Source organism: Euprymna scolopes, chromosome 15 (assembly GCF_053919585.1).
Source record: "Euprymna scolopes isolate OS-2025 chromosome 15, ASM5391958v1, whole genome shotgun sequence".
NCBI classification, from domain to species: domain Eukaryota; kingdom Metazoa; phylum Mollusca; class Cephalopoda; order Sepiida; family Sepiolidae; genus Euprymna; species Euprymna scolopes.
The window spans coordinates 123,217,111-123,230,746 of record NC_136496.1 but is presented as its reverse complement, the minus strand read 5'-3'; positions in this window follow the sequence as shown (position 1 = coordinate 123,230,746).

Sequence of the window (13,636 nt, the reverse complement as noted above, 5' to 3'; positions counted from 1 at the left end):
ATATTAAGAAAACCTGTTGGATGCGGAGACTGGCACACATGAGCTACAGACACAAGCCGAACATGCAGAAACTGCTACAGATGTAAAACACAAAGGAACATCAAAGGGAATCATTAAAACTTAAACTTTATAATTGTAAAAATAGCCCTTCCCTCCATGCGTCTCTGCCTTCAGCCTGTTTTTTTTAGTGTGTGTATGTGTGTGTGTGTGTGTGTGTGTGTGTGTGTGTGTGTGTCACCGTAAACTGGCGCCAACCCCAAATAAGGGTGGTTCAAAGAGGATGGAAAGACAGAGGAGAGAAAGCACTAGCAAGAGCTCTGATGGATATGCAAAATTGACTGGGGCCTTAGGGAGGATTATTGCCATCCAAATTCTAGTGAAGACCAATGGTCGCTGCCAATGAAGAATCAATAATAAGCGGCTGTTGCGATAACGCAAATTCATCCATAAAGGTTATCGAAAGAGGTGGAAAGTACTGGGAATCCGGTAGACTTGTTATCACTCAGATTCCACAGAACACCACAAGTTGTTCTTGAAGAGAAATCTTTGATGATGGTCTGTGTGACTACTCCTAGTGAAAAAAAAAATAATAATAATAAAAATAATAATAATATACGGGTCCAATGGCTGCCATATTGCTGAGAGTGGAAGCAGGAACGAGCTCCCAATCTCCTATTAAATACTACCAAGTCAAGCTCAAAACTATAGTCTATGAATGTCTAGCTCTACTCGACCTTCCTTTGTGTCTTAGTCGCCAGACTTTTTTTTTACTAACAGAAGGAGGTGCATCTGGCGAATAACTGACGCCTTAAAATCAATAGCTGCGTTTAGGTGGTTTTCGATAGTCTGGCAAGATCGACTATTTAACAGAAAGAAAACAAAAACGTGAAGATTTATGAGGAAAGAACAGAGAATGAAGTGTACGATGTGGCTGAAGCGACAGGAAATGGAGAGGATGAGACGAAGTATTTGGTAATGATGGGGAAACTGAGGATAAAGTGCCGAAAAATATGGAATGGAAAAGGAAATGATAGAATAATGCTTAAGAAACTAGACAGAAAAAATCTGAAGGTTCAGGTGGACAAAGTAAATGAAGCATTGGAGTATGTGAAATGCAGGACCATCCCAGAAACAATTTTGTTTATAGCATGAAGTGTTTGGGTCGCAGAAAAATTCGGATCGAAAAGAGGTGGGCATCAGAAGAGAAATGAGCCAAGGTAGAAATGACGATTACATTAATGTAAAGAAATCAACATAGGATGTGAACTTGCTTGAAATAGGGTTGAAAGTACAATTGGCTGCGAAAGAGGTGAAAGAAAGTTAAACAACTGAATAAAAAGTATAGAGTGGAAGTAAATGGAATAAAACTGTACTAGGGGAAATAAAGCAGAGACTGGCAGCAAAAATGCGCAAAGGTGATGAGATATGAAGAAAGAATTGAACAGTTTAGACAGAAATGTTATTCGGTTTCATCCATAAGTTTTACGAAAAACTTAATAAAAGGTTAAATTGTTAAAATTAAATATCAAATTCAAAAGAATGCAGAAAATTTTGAGATGATATTTGGAGTGTTAAAAATGAAAATAGCGGAAGTGCTTTGTGGTTAAAAGATTTGAAGAATGAAATAGAAAGTAAATTTAAGCACACCCAAGATGTAGTGAAAGTTTGAGTAAACAATGCAGGAAAATTCCAAATTGAAAGGCTCCTGGACTAGATGGTGTTCAGATATATTGGATAAAAAGAACTTTCCTAATGGACGGAATTTTGACAGGAGACGAAGAGTGTTTTTCCAGAAGGATACATCCAAGGGTGTCGCGGTCGATAACTATCGGCCCATCACCTGCCTTCCACTGATGTGGAAACTTCTGACAAGCATTTTGGCAGATAAGATTTATCAATATCTGAAACAGCAAAATATCTTTTATGTGGGTCAAAAGTGATGTAGGTTAGGTAGTAGAGGGGTCAATACCCAATTGCTTATTGATAGGACACCATTTCGAGATTATAAGAAAAGACTCATAAACCTATCCATGTCATAGATAGATTACGGAAAAATATATGATCTAATTTTACATAGTTTGATTTATGAATGCCTGAAAGTATTTAGAATAGCGATGAATGTGCAAACATCTAACGGAGAAAATCTTAGAGAAGTTCCTGTGAAGAGAAGGATTTTTTCAAGGGTGCAGCACAAAAAAGTTCCTGGTAAAGAAATTATATAGCAGGAACCCAGTAAAAGGGATAAATACTTAGACAGTATCACTAATAAGATACTCTGGACCATTCATAGAGTGGATGAACTAAAAATTCAGACAGTCATGACCATACATTATGCACCATGCACTACACGCAAATGTTGATGATAACGTTGTCACCTCTTCTCGCAAATTGGAAACCAATTGTGAATGTAATAATCCATAGAAACTTACTCGTTTGGAAGAAACCAGCTTAACGCTACACTTGTTACGAGTGCAACGAAAAGCTTTGTTGTATTCATCTCCTATTTAAGATCGTGTGTGGGTTGGATGAAAGTATTTCTGTGGAACGAACTGAATTCAAACTTCGTACATCCAGGTTTTCAGTCCGTGTCGTAAACCACTTAGTTGGCGTCACTCCTGAGCTCAGCGAAAGGCTTTAGAATCATTTTTGATGACCAGTACAGTAATTGGATTGGGTACTGAAATATTGCACGAAACCGCAGAAGCATCAAATAAGTTAGTGATGCCTGTTTTTTTTTTTTTATAATAGAAATAGGATAAATCTGCAAAACTGTCCCGAATTTTGCTGAAACCTTGACGACAAGACTAATTGTCAGCAAAATGCGGCGAAATGTACTGAAAACTGTAGTTGTAGCTCGATTTTGGCCAACGTCGCATATCATAGCGTGATTAGATTATGAAGTTGTATTTTACTAATTGTATTTAACGGTCGTCTTACTCAGCGATTACTGTCTCTCCAAACATCCGAAAATTTCAATTTTATACAGTTAGTTTGGTTATTTTGTTTAACGGCATATCAACCTTCATCGGTCATTTTGTCATTTTGGAAACATTTTTTATGCTTCAAGTTCTTTATATCCTCGAATATTTCTTCATGGTGTTTGGTTTGGTTTGGTTGTTTTGTTTTAGTTTTTTGGATAGTTTAACGTCGAATTTAGTAATTTTGGTAAAATTGTTATACTTAAGTGTTTATATTTTCACATAAATATTTATTCGTGATGTATGGTTTGTTTATTTTGTTTTATCGAATATCAGCTCTTTTGTGGTTATTCTATGTCGAATATAGTCATCTTGATAAAAGATTTTGGTCATGATGTATTCTAAACTTTTTGTGTTAGAGGTCAACATCGGACACGCTCTTGTAAAAAATAATTTGCTTTGGGAAGTGAAAAGGAAAGCATACCGAAACGAACCAGAGAAAAAAAGAGGGTATCTATACGAGCCATTTGCTTTTTAGCGTTACAGCCAGTCGCATCTCGGTGTAAAAATCCGCAATAAAAGTAGTGAAAGAAAAGAAAGAAGAGTAAACCAAACGAACACAGAAAGAAGAGGGGTAGCTTATATCGGCTCGTTCGCCTCGCACATTAATTTCTAATCGACCAAAGGTCAACACCGGACATAGTTTCCTAACCAAATTAAATAAGATATCCAAGCGGATGTTTAGTCATTAGCTCTGATGGCGATGTCTGTGTATAAACACCCTTATTTCTGTAACCGGGTGCACTTAGTGGCAACGCCGGGCCATGTGTTCCTCGTTCTTTTTACGAAATAAGAAGAAAATAATAACATTAACAAATTCCGCTTTTTACTCTTTTTTTCCTCGACAGTAACCGATACCGCCAGATTAGAATCGGGCCAGAAAAAAATAGATTCGCCCGTGGGAGGCGGAAATGTACTGACAACTCATCCTTTGACAATCTTTATTACCTTATCCCCTCTATCGCACCCTCAACTCCGCCATGCAGCAATCAGCAAACAACTTTATAAATAAATCCACCCAAAGATGTGACCCCCTCCACTTTGAGAATGGAATACAAAAAAAAAAAAAAAAAGAAAAAAAAGTTTCACATCTCTTTCCTATTATCCGAAAATAACGCGCACTTCTTTATCATAAGGACAAGATATCTTGGTAAGCACAACTAGAAAGGGGGGGGGGTAACAACAACGTTGCGATAAAAGTGGGGTACGCGAAAAGAAAGAAGATGAAAGCGGGTGGATGAAGTCGGCTTAGAAGAAAGTGAAGTACTTTTTTGTTGTTGTTTCTTTATACTTATTTCTTTTGCATGTTGTTGCACGGCTGAGATTTTTTTCTTTTTCTTCTTTCCTGCAAAGTTTTCCAGAATTTCGAACTAGCAGCAGCAGCAGCAGCAGCACATACACATAAGGCACAGCCGTTGACTCATCATTAACTCTTCTGTTCAGCATCTGTTTGCTTGTCTATTAAAAACTAGTTGAAGTACACATATACGCCGGGTACAATATTTTCTTTTTTACTCGTTTTCACATCAAACAAGCCATATTGCCACTTGAAACGTATGGGTTTACAATTTTGTGATTATGTCTAACTGAGGAGAGTTGGGCATTCAGGTTTTTAGTCCGTGCCGTTAACCAGTTAGTTGGCATCACTCTTGGGCGCAGGGAAAAGCTTTAGAGACATTTTTGATAACCAGTACAGTAATTGGAAATGAAATATTTCACAAAAATGCAGAAGTGCCAAATAAGTTAGTGATGCCTGTTTTGTATAATAGATCTGCTAAACTGTCTAAATTTTGCTGAAATCTTGACGACAAAAATGATTGTCAGCAAAATGCTGCGAAATGTACTGTAATTGTCCGACATTGCTCGATTTTGCCCAACGTCGCATATCATAGCGAGATGCCAGGGACGCTGGAAAAATGGTAGGATCCTTCTACCGCTCCAGGAGATATCTCACTACTGATGCAATTCTCTATCTGTATAAAAGCCAAGTACGTCCAAGGATGGAGTACTGCTGCCACATCTGGGGAGGAGCTGCTAAAAACAGCCTATCCTGCCTTGACAGAGTACAAAATAGACTTCGTGATTTAGTGGGGGATGCCCTTTTCTCTTCTCTGCAACCTCTCTCCCACAGAAGAGACGTGTCGAGCTTGTCTTTGTTTTATCGTTATTTCCATGGCAGGTGCTCGTCTGAGCTCCAATCCCTCGTCCCCCCATCGCCAATCTTTCACGGGAAACACCCGTCTGGCTGAAACTACTGTCAATAATTTCCCCCACTCTTTATCTGTGCCTAAATCCAAATGTAGATTCCATGAACAAAGCTTCTTTCTTAGAACTGCACGGCTGTGGAACTCTCTGCCGCTTGCCTGTTTCCCACCTGACTACAACTTGGACGTCTTCAAGTCCAACATAAACAAACTCCTGACAAAGCGCCCCCTCAAGTAAGACACTCTATCAAAACCCCCAATACTAATGATTACTACAATACTACGCAATAACCCTTATCCCTGAGTGGCCTTCGGGCCTTGATAAGTGGTGACCCCCATGCAAAAAAAAAAGGAAAAGAAAAAAAGAGATATCTGTTCACATTACACTTAAACTCCCGGAAGTCAGGAAAGTAGGAAATGGGGAGGAAATTCCAAAGTCCAGCTGTCCAAGGGAAGAAACTATTAGAGTAGAAGGCTTTCCGATCTCTAGAGACCTCAACAGTAAAGGGGTGAGATTTTGCTGCTTGTCGGGTTAGTAGGTTGAGGGGGGGGGGGCAAAAGTGCTATGAATTATTCAGAGCATATACCATTTAAGTACTTGTAAACGAAGCGAAGGGACGCGACATTGCAGCCATAGGAAGTATTTTTTTTAAGTAGTAAGGGGATATATGAGCAAAAGAGAGGAAGAGAAAAAGATAGCGAGGTAGGAAATAGATGTTAAAACTCACATTCAAGGTAAAAAACAATCATTACTTGTCAAGGCTGAAAGGCCAATCGAGGATACATATTAATAAATGTCAAGTGATCGGTGAGACAACACCGTGATGATTAGTAATGGTGGAAATTTGGCAGAATTAGATTATTTAAGAGAACACCTCAACAAGAATTTGTTTACATTGGTCTTGAAAAACGACCAAGTTATAGTAAGCTGACAAGTTTGGTTCCACAAATAGGCAGTTCTAAGAAAGAAAATTTGCTCATGGAATTTTTGTTTAGTTTTAGATGCAGATAGAGAGTGAAGGAAATTGTTGATAGTGGTTGTAGCTATGTGACTGAACCGCTCACGCTGGGTTATATGCAAATGACCGAGCCAGTATCCGATGTGACGTCACATCAGAGATAACAAAAGAAAAAACACGTTCGAAGAAGTAGTGTTCGGAGGAGTGATATTCAAGGCGTGGCCAATGTTCAGAGAGGCACGTGTTCGAGACGTAGAGGATGCAAGATGTGTTCGAGACTGGTGACAGCGGAAAAAGGAGATACGAGAGAGAAAGCGGGAAAGTGCGTGTTCGAGACACAAGAGAGAGAAAAAGGATGTGTTCGAGACATGAGTGTTCGGAGAAATGTAATTTGAGACGTGTTCGTGATACGTGGGTGACGTCACAGCAGGGACGAAAAGTGTCATGCGGACGAAAAAGAAAAATGAACTGCTTAAGTATTACGAAACATGCGCTGTTAGAAATACCAGATATAAAAGCTTCTATTAAAAAAAAGTGAATTGGGATTTTTCTTTTCTTCTATTCCTTGTGACGGAATTTACAATGTGATGTGCCTTTTAAATGTAACGACATTATAAAAAAATGTGTACAACGTTACAGTTAGATGAGTGTTTATGTTCAATGAGAATGAAAAAAATAGCTACCAAATATCAGATTTTTCTGTCCTAACTTACCACAATATGAATGAGGCAGGACTTGCCAAAGAGCCCAAGAAACTATAAAACATTGTGTTCGCTCCAAATAAATCGTTTGATCTCACAGAAAATAGCGGTAGAATCTCTATGAGACTGGAAATACGGCGAATGAAGTGAATATCATTATTTAATTACTTGTAATATTAGGTATAATAATCTTATGTTCAAATGTTTACTATGTAACCAACTATAAAATTCTATTCTAAAACGATAATCCGTATAAAAGAGTGCTTACTCTTCCCAGCGTATTTATTGTGTATGTATGTATAGATATTACATAGATGAGATTGGCTAAAATAAGTTATAATCACGTTGACACACCGGTTCCCATTAGATCACCGAAGTTAAGAATGGTTCTGTCTGGTCAGTACCAAAAGTACCAGGTGCTGTATTGTGCTTTCCGCTTAGTTCGGCATTGTTTCCCAAAATACTGCATATTTTTTCTCATCGGGTCAGATTTTTGGTGCACCAGAAATTATAATATTTTATTTTCTTCATTTCGCGAAATTTCAACTGCACAGATTTCGGTACTTCTGCAGTTTACCCTCCCGGTGTTGAAATCGGCATTTTCCGACAGTTTATGCAAACAGCTTGAAAACCGAATAAAAATTTCATCGAATACAAATCGAAACTAGTCTACGCTAATAAATATGAAAAAATAAGGGAGAAATATGTATTTTTCTTGAAGAGGCTGAAAATAAAAATTTAAAAAAAGACAACAATATTTAAATCGAGAAAAACACTGTCAATGTATGGAAATATTAATTAAAAAAAAATGAATATTTTTTCCTAACTTGAAAAATGTAATAAACAACTGTAAAAATTTCTTTTCGATAGAGTTTTATGGTGCTTTTTTTTTTTTTTAAATCCTAGTGGTTATGTTAGGGTTAGTTTTAAGGGTAGAATTTTGGCAGCTTTTGGATTCAACCGTCTAAGTAAGTTTGAGGGTTAGGGTTGGGGATGTAGAATTTTGTAGAGTTAGGGTTTTGTAGAGTTAAGTTTTTGTAGGGGTAGGAATTTGTAGGGTTAAGGTATTTTTGTAGGGTTAGGGTTTTGTAGAGTTAGGTTTTTGTAGGGTTAGGGTTTTGTAGAGTTAAGTTTTTGTAGGGTTAGGGTTTTGTAGGGTTAAGGTATTTTTGTAGGTGAAAAAGCGAATGTTCAGCAACTTATCTATAAATTCAATAATTCCGGAGATTGAAGCGTTCGCCCTAAATCGATGAACTTCATAATCGCTTTTATCAATTTTCTTGTTGAATTTTACGCTGTATTTAATTCACCATTGCCAATCGTCGTCTATGGTAATCTCATTGGCTAAGCGTTTCGGTATCTTCCTGTGGCGAAACGTCGGATTCAGCACAGGTATAAAATTCAGAAATACCCAAATTGTTTTCATTAAATTAAAAAGATATAATCTCACCATTTGCTTTTATGTAATGGTATTAGTTCATACCCACCTCTAACAGTGTCGTGAATTATACACTAATAACATGTTTGTAGTTTTATGACGATTGTGTCCAGAAAAAAATGTTTGTCAAAAGTAATCAAACTTTTAATAAATAATGAACAAAACTTGTCTAGCTACATCATCTTTCTCTATCTGTGCCTAAACCGCAACGAAAATTCTACAAACATAGTTTCTTTCCTAGAACTGTCCATCTATGGAACACAATACCGCGCGTATGCTTCCCGACCGATTATAGCGTCGTCGTCTTCGGGTTTAATGCAAATATGTTTGTGCTGAGCCGTCCTCTTAAATAATCAAGCCCTAACCATGTTCCATCATTACTGATCATGTTGTCTCACCATCGACTTGATACTTAACCTTTATCCTAGAGTGTCCTCCGAGCATTGATAAATGGTGAACACCCAAGTAAATAATAAAAAAAAAAAACAATTACATAAGAAATACAGTCATTGCAAAGTTTATTCGTTTAGTTTAAAGCTTCTATTTCCGGATTTTCGCGCAGTCACTTTAAAGGCTCCAAACAATTATCAGCAATATTATGATTATCCCGACGTCCTTGTTAACTCTTCGCAATCACTTTTACATTTTTATTCATATTATATAGTCACCACTCATCAAGCCCCAGAGACCACTCAAGAATAGAGGTTAATAGGGACTGTAATGGAAATTTGATACTTTATTTCAGAAGATGGCTCTTCAAGAATCTGTTCATGTTAGATTTGAAAACGGCCATGTCGTAGTCAGCCGGGTAACAGCTCTGTGGTATTGTGTAACACAGACGATAAGCTCTGAGAAAAAAATCCTCTGCTTTTGAAATTTTCGCTTAGATTTATGCACACACACAAAGTAAGGACAATTGATGATATGTTATAGCTTGTCATGTGCTTGCCGCGAAAGATTACCGGAAAGGAGAGGAACCATGGTTCTTTGCAATTCTAGGAGGTCCGCCCTTCCAAGGTTTGCCTTCTCCCTTTGAGAAGGAGTTAGTTGATTGTAGCATAGTGCATATGAGAGCGTGGGAAAATATCATCAGCAGCGAAAGATGGCTGGCTTGTGAAGAGATTAACAGCAGCAGCCAAAAACGCGCGTATAGAAATGAGGAAGTGTGCGCGAGAAAAAAGTGAAAATAAAAAAATATACTACGTGGTCGGGAGAAAGAGTGTGGTCGAAAAAGATGGCCGTATACGAAATGAGTGTCTACGGCTGGCGCGTAGTGGAGCAGAAGCGAGGGACTTTTCAGCTGGTGTCAGGACGTGGAGAAAGAAAACTGGTAAAAACTTACGAATTAATGGGTACCGTAATGGAAATCTGATAATAGTTTATTTTATAGGACAGCTTTTCAAGAACCTGTTCACGTTAGACTTGAAAATGACCATGTCATAGCCAGCCGGGAAGTAGCTTTATAGTATTGTGTTCCACAGACGAACAGCTTTAGGAAAAATTCTGTTCATGGAATGTTTGCTTGGATTTAGACAAAGATAGAGAGTAAGGGAAATTGCTAATAATTGTTTTAGCTAGTCCGGCGTTTGCCACGAAAGACTTACAGGGGGAACCATAGAGAGAAGTTTAGTTGAACATCTGCCTTGAAAATAATGATAGAACAGAGAGAGAGAGAAAGAGAGAGAGAGAGAGAGAGAGGAGAGAGAGAGAGCGACTAGCAACGTCTCTTCTATGAAACAGAGGATGCATAGAGCAAAAAAAGAAAATAATCCATCAGATGCTGAATGGTCAAAATGATCTTGCTCATCTACTAGATGATCAATGTTTTCTGGCAAACGATCAAGATGCCTATGAAAATAATGCATCTCCACGCCCATTTTAACTGCAATTTTCGCAAATCATTTTGAATCGTGTTCACTAATTCTTCGTAGTTGTCAGCTTTATTGTTTCCGAAAATATTTGAACAACAATCATAAATGATTTCGAACTAGAAAATTCAATATCAGTTACTGAATTTACGAATGTTGGATCGTTCATCATTGTCCTTTTCGTGGTATTTCAAATATCATTCGCTGATTAAGCTCGAATATGTTTGAAATAATTTCCGTCTTTATCAAATGCCTTTCTAAGTTGGTTGATTAGTCCCAATTTAATATGAATGGGCGGTAAAATAATAATATTTCTCTCAACACGTGGTTCATTAATGATATTACATAAAACATGCAAGTGCTTTCAGTCGGGATTGAGACTCGAACGTCGAGCTGACAATTTGCGTCTCTACCCTTGCCCCTTCGTCCAGCACTCGCCGAATATAATCGAAGTCTTGGTGTCAACAATGTAAACATCTTTTCATTGAACATACCAGCTGGATTTGCTGACTATATATTCACAAATTTTTCAACTTGAAATATCAGTTTTTAGACTTGATTCATAACTTTGTTGTGAACATAAAACAAAATATTTCTCATTCATTTTGATGAATAAATAGCAACATCTTGCCATTTATTGGTATTTATATTTTGAATGCGCCAACAAGGAAAAAAAAGAAAGGAACTTTGAACGGAATCCTTTATTTAATCCACGGGAGAAGTATGAAGTTCGAAATTCCTTCCAGATTATTGAGTTCAACAGAACCATTTCTGAATTCAACAAAATAGACCGAAGGTCAGCGGTTACATCGGCTAAAACATTGTGAAAATCAAATTCGAAATGAAAACAGTAGTTGGTTGGTTGGTAGTTTTTATTTTACGGCATATCAACCCTTTTAAGGTTATTTAATGCCGAATCCAGTTATTTTGAAGAAAAAGTTTTTAATAGAATATATTTTTTTAAAGTCGATTTCTATTTAACCCATAGTTGCGACCCTAACAGGTACTACCGCTCCAGGTCAGAATGGACCTGGGAGCAATGGCAATTAAAGGGTGGCTCTACACTCCCCAAAGCCCGCAAGCTGGGGGCCTCACCATCGGATATCGTTTAAGGTCATATCCAGGACCGAAAACAGTAGTGGGAAGAAGCAAAATAATACTTAACATTTGTGTTCAAATATTTGTTTTATTTTTCTAAAGAAAGGATCATTTATTTTTCTAAAGAAAGGATCATTTATTTTTCTAAAGAAACGATCATTTATTTTTCTAAAGAAACGATCATTTATTTTTCTAAAGAAAGGATCATTTATTTTTCTAAAGAAACGATCATTTATTTTTCTAAAGAAACGATCATTTATTTTTACAAGCTGTGATCTATTTCCAAATTGCAACGTAAAAGGCAAATTGATTTCTTCTTTCTATTGCTTTCCTTGCTGGCTCATTCAAGGGTGCTCTTTCAAGAACCGTTCATTTCAATTCGGGAAAAGTGGGGATATGAGCGGTGGTGGTAAAAATATAGAAGTTTGGTTTTGGGTGTATTAAAGGTAACTAATCATTTTGTTACCCATTCCACAACACGCTCCAGGTCGGAGGAGAGAGAATCAGAAAGATACTGGTCTTTGTCCACTTTTGAAGCATTTCCATAAATGGTAGTATCGTCTGCACAAATGTCGACGAAAAAATGAAGAATGTGATTTGAGAGGTCGTTAATGAAGATCGGGAAGAGAATTGGTCGAGAAAAAGAAAGGATTTTATGATTGAGAGAATATTTTCAGTTACTCCATAACAATAGATAGAAGTAGACCTTTATGCTACGCCCTACCAAATGCCTTAGATATGTAAAAAAAACTATTGCTCTAGAAATGAAGCCATCATCAATAGATTAACTGATACTGTGTGATATTGCTGTCATTAACTGTTGATAACTCAGAATGGAAACCATATTTCATGTTGTTGAATAGGTTATTTTTGCTGAGGTGAGTGACAACGTATAGCGGACTCAAGTAACTTACTCATGAAGCACAGGAGACGGATTGGTCTGTACTGAGATGCCGAAGACTGATTCCCCCGTATTTTTAAATACTGGACAAACTAATAAAATTTTTCATTATAAGTTTTCTGCAGGCGACCTTGTCTGACAGGTGAAAATGACCTTGATTTTGACATCATTTTGCAATTCGATTTATGTGGTAATTTACACCATGGTTTGAAGGTCCTTGATTTCTCGGCAAAGGTGTCCACGATATATTTTGGGTTTTTGATGCTCATAGAAAGGCCTTACGCTATAATTTTCCTTGGAGCGGCACCGGTGGAGGCTGGGTGTCTATTGACTCTCGATGGTGGTGGTGCGGTCACGTTATGTACATATTTTTGCTTCAGAAATGGTATTATTTCGTCCACCAAGGTATCCAATTCGTATACACAGTCGTTTTTAACCGCTGCTATAACTGAAGTTATTTCAGCTGCTGTATAAATTTTTGCCGCATGAGTTTCTCTTAAAAACCCATTTTACAGGCTGTCGTCATCAGTTCCTGTAGGTAGGTTGATGGTTTATCTGTTATAGTTTTGATACTAATGAGTCTGTTGAATAAATCGGGCGTTGATTGTTCGTGCATATTTACCACGGTTTCCCTCAGCTCTGTGTAGCTCTTTGAGTTAATGTTGGTGGTGTGCAGGTTTCAGATTAAGGCTGAAAGGAGGTTTGAGAAGATATGATAGAATTTTGTGGTCGTGTTGGATATATTCCTCAACTCAAACTGAGCCGAACATATAGCGAACCACCCGTCAGCATAAACCCTGGGATTTTTACTGACACTGACGACACCCTATTCTCCATTATAGATTTTGGTAGGGGAAACGTTAATGGTTAGTAGAAATATTATTTAAGCAGATTTTGTTTTTAGATAAATAGAAGTTTTTTTTAGTTTATTTTTTAGAAAAGATGTTTTCCTTATTAAAAAAACACGGCTTTCTAATTAATTAACCATTAATTCACTCGAATTGTTTGAAGAGAAACACGTGGAATTGTTTTTAAGGCTCGGTCAGAGAGGTCGGAAAGTCGCCATTTATAGTTTTAAAAAGTATGAAATAAAAACTCCATTTAATACAGGACAAACTATGAACATTTAGGGTTTGAATAACTTTTGTCATCAACAAAAGATTATATTGAATGGCGTGCCAAAAAAAATTTCATTTTCATGTGTCGTCACCTTTCAAAATAATACAAAGTAAGATATTTGAATAAACGGTGAAAATGGGAAAAATTCACAAAGAGTACTTATTCCTTGTTTATTTATGTTACTAGAGTAACGGTCACAAAGATGAGTGGTGACCTGCTTTAAAAGCAAAAGCGGGTTACTTTTCGCTTGAATGCACCTGTGTCTTGTTTCCTTGGTGTCTTGTTCCCCTTCTCTCTCGTTTACAAAAATCCTGGGGTTTATCCCTTCTTACCGGCTCCCACAGACACGTTGGTGGTTAAATTTTATTTC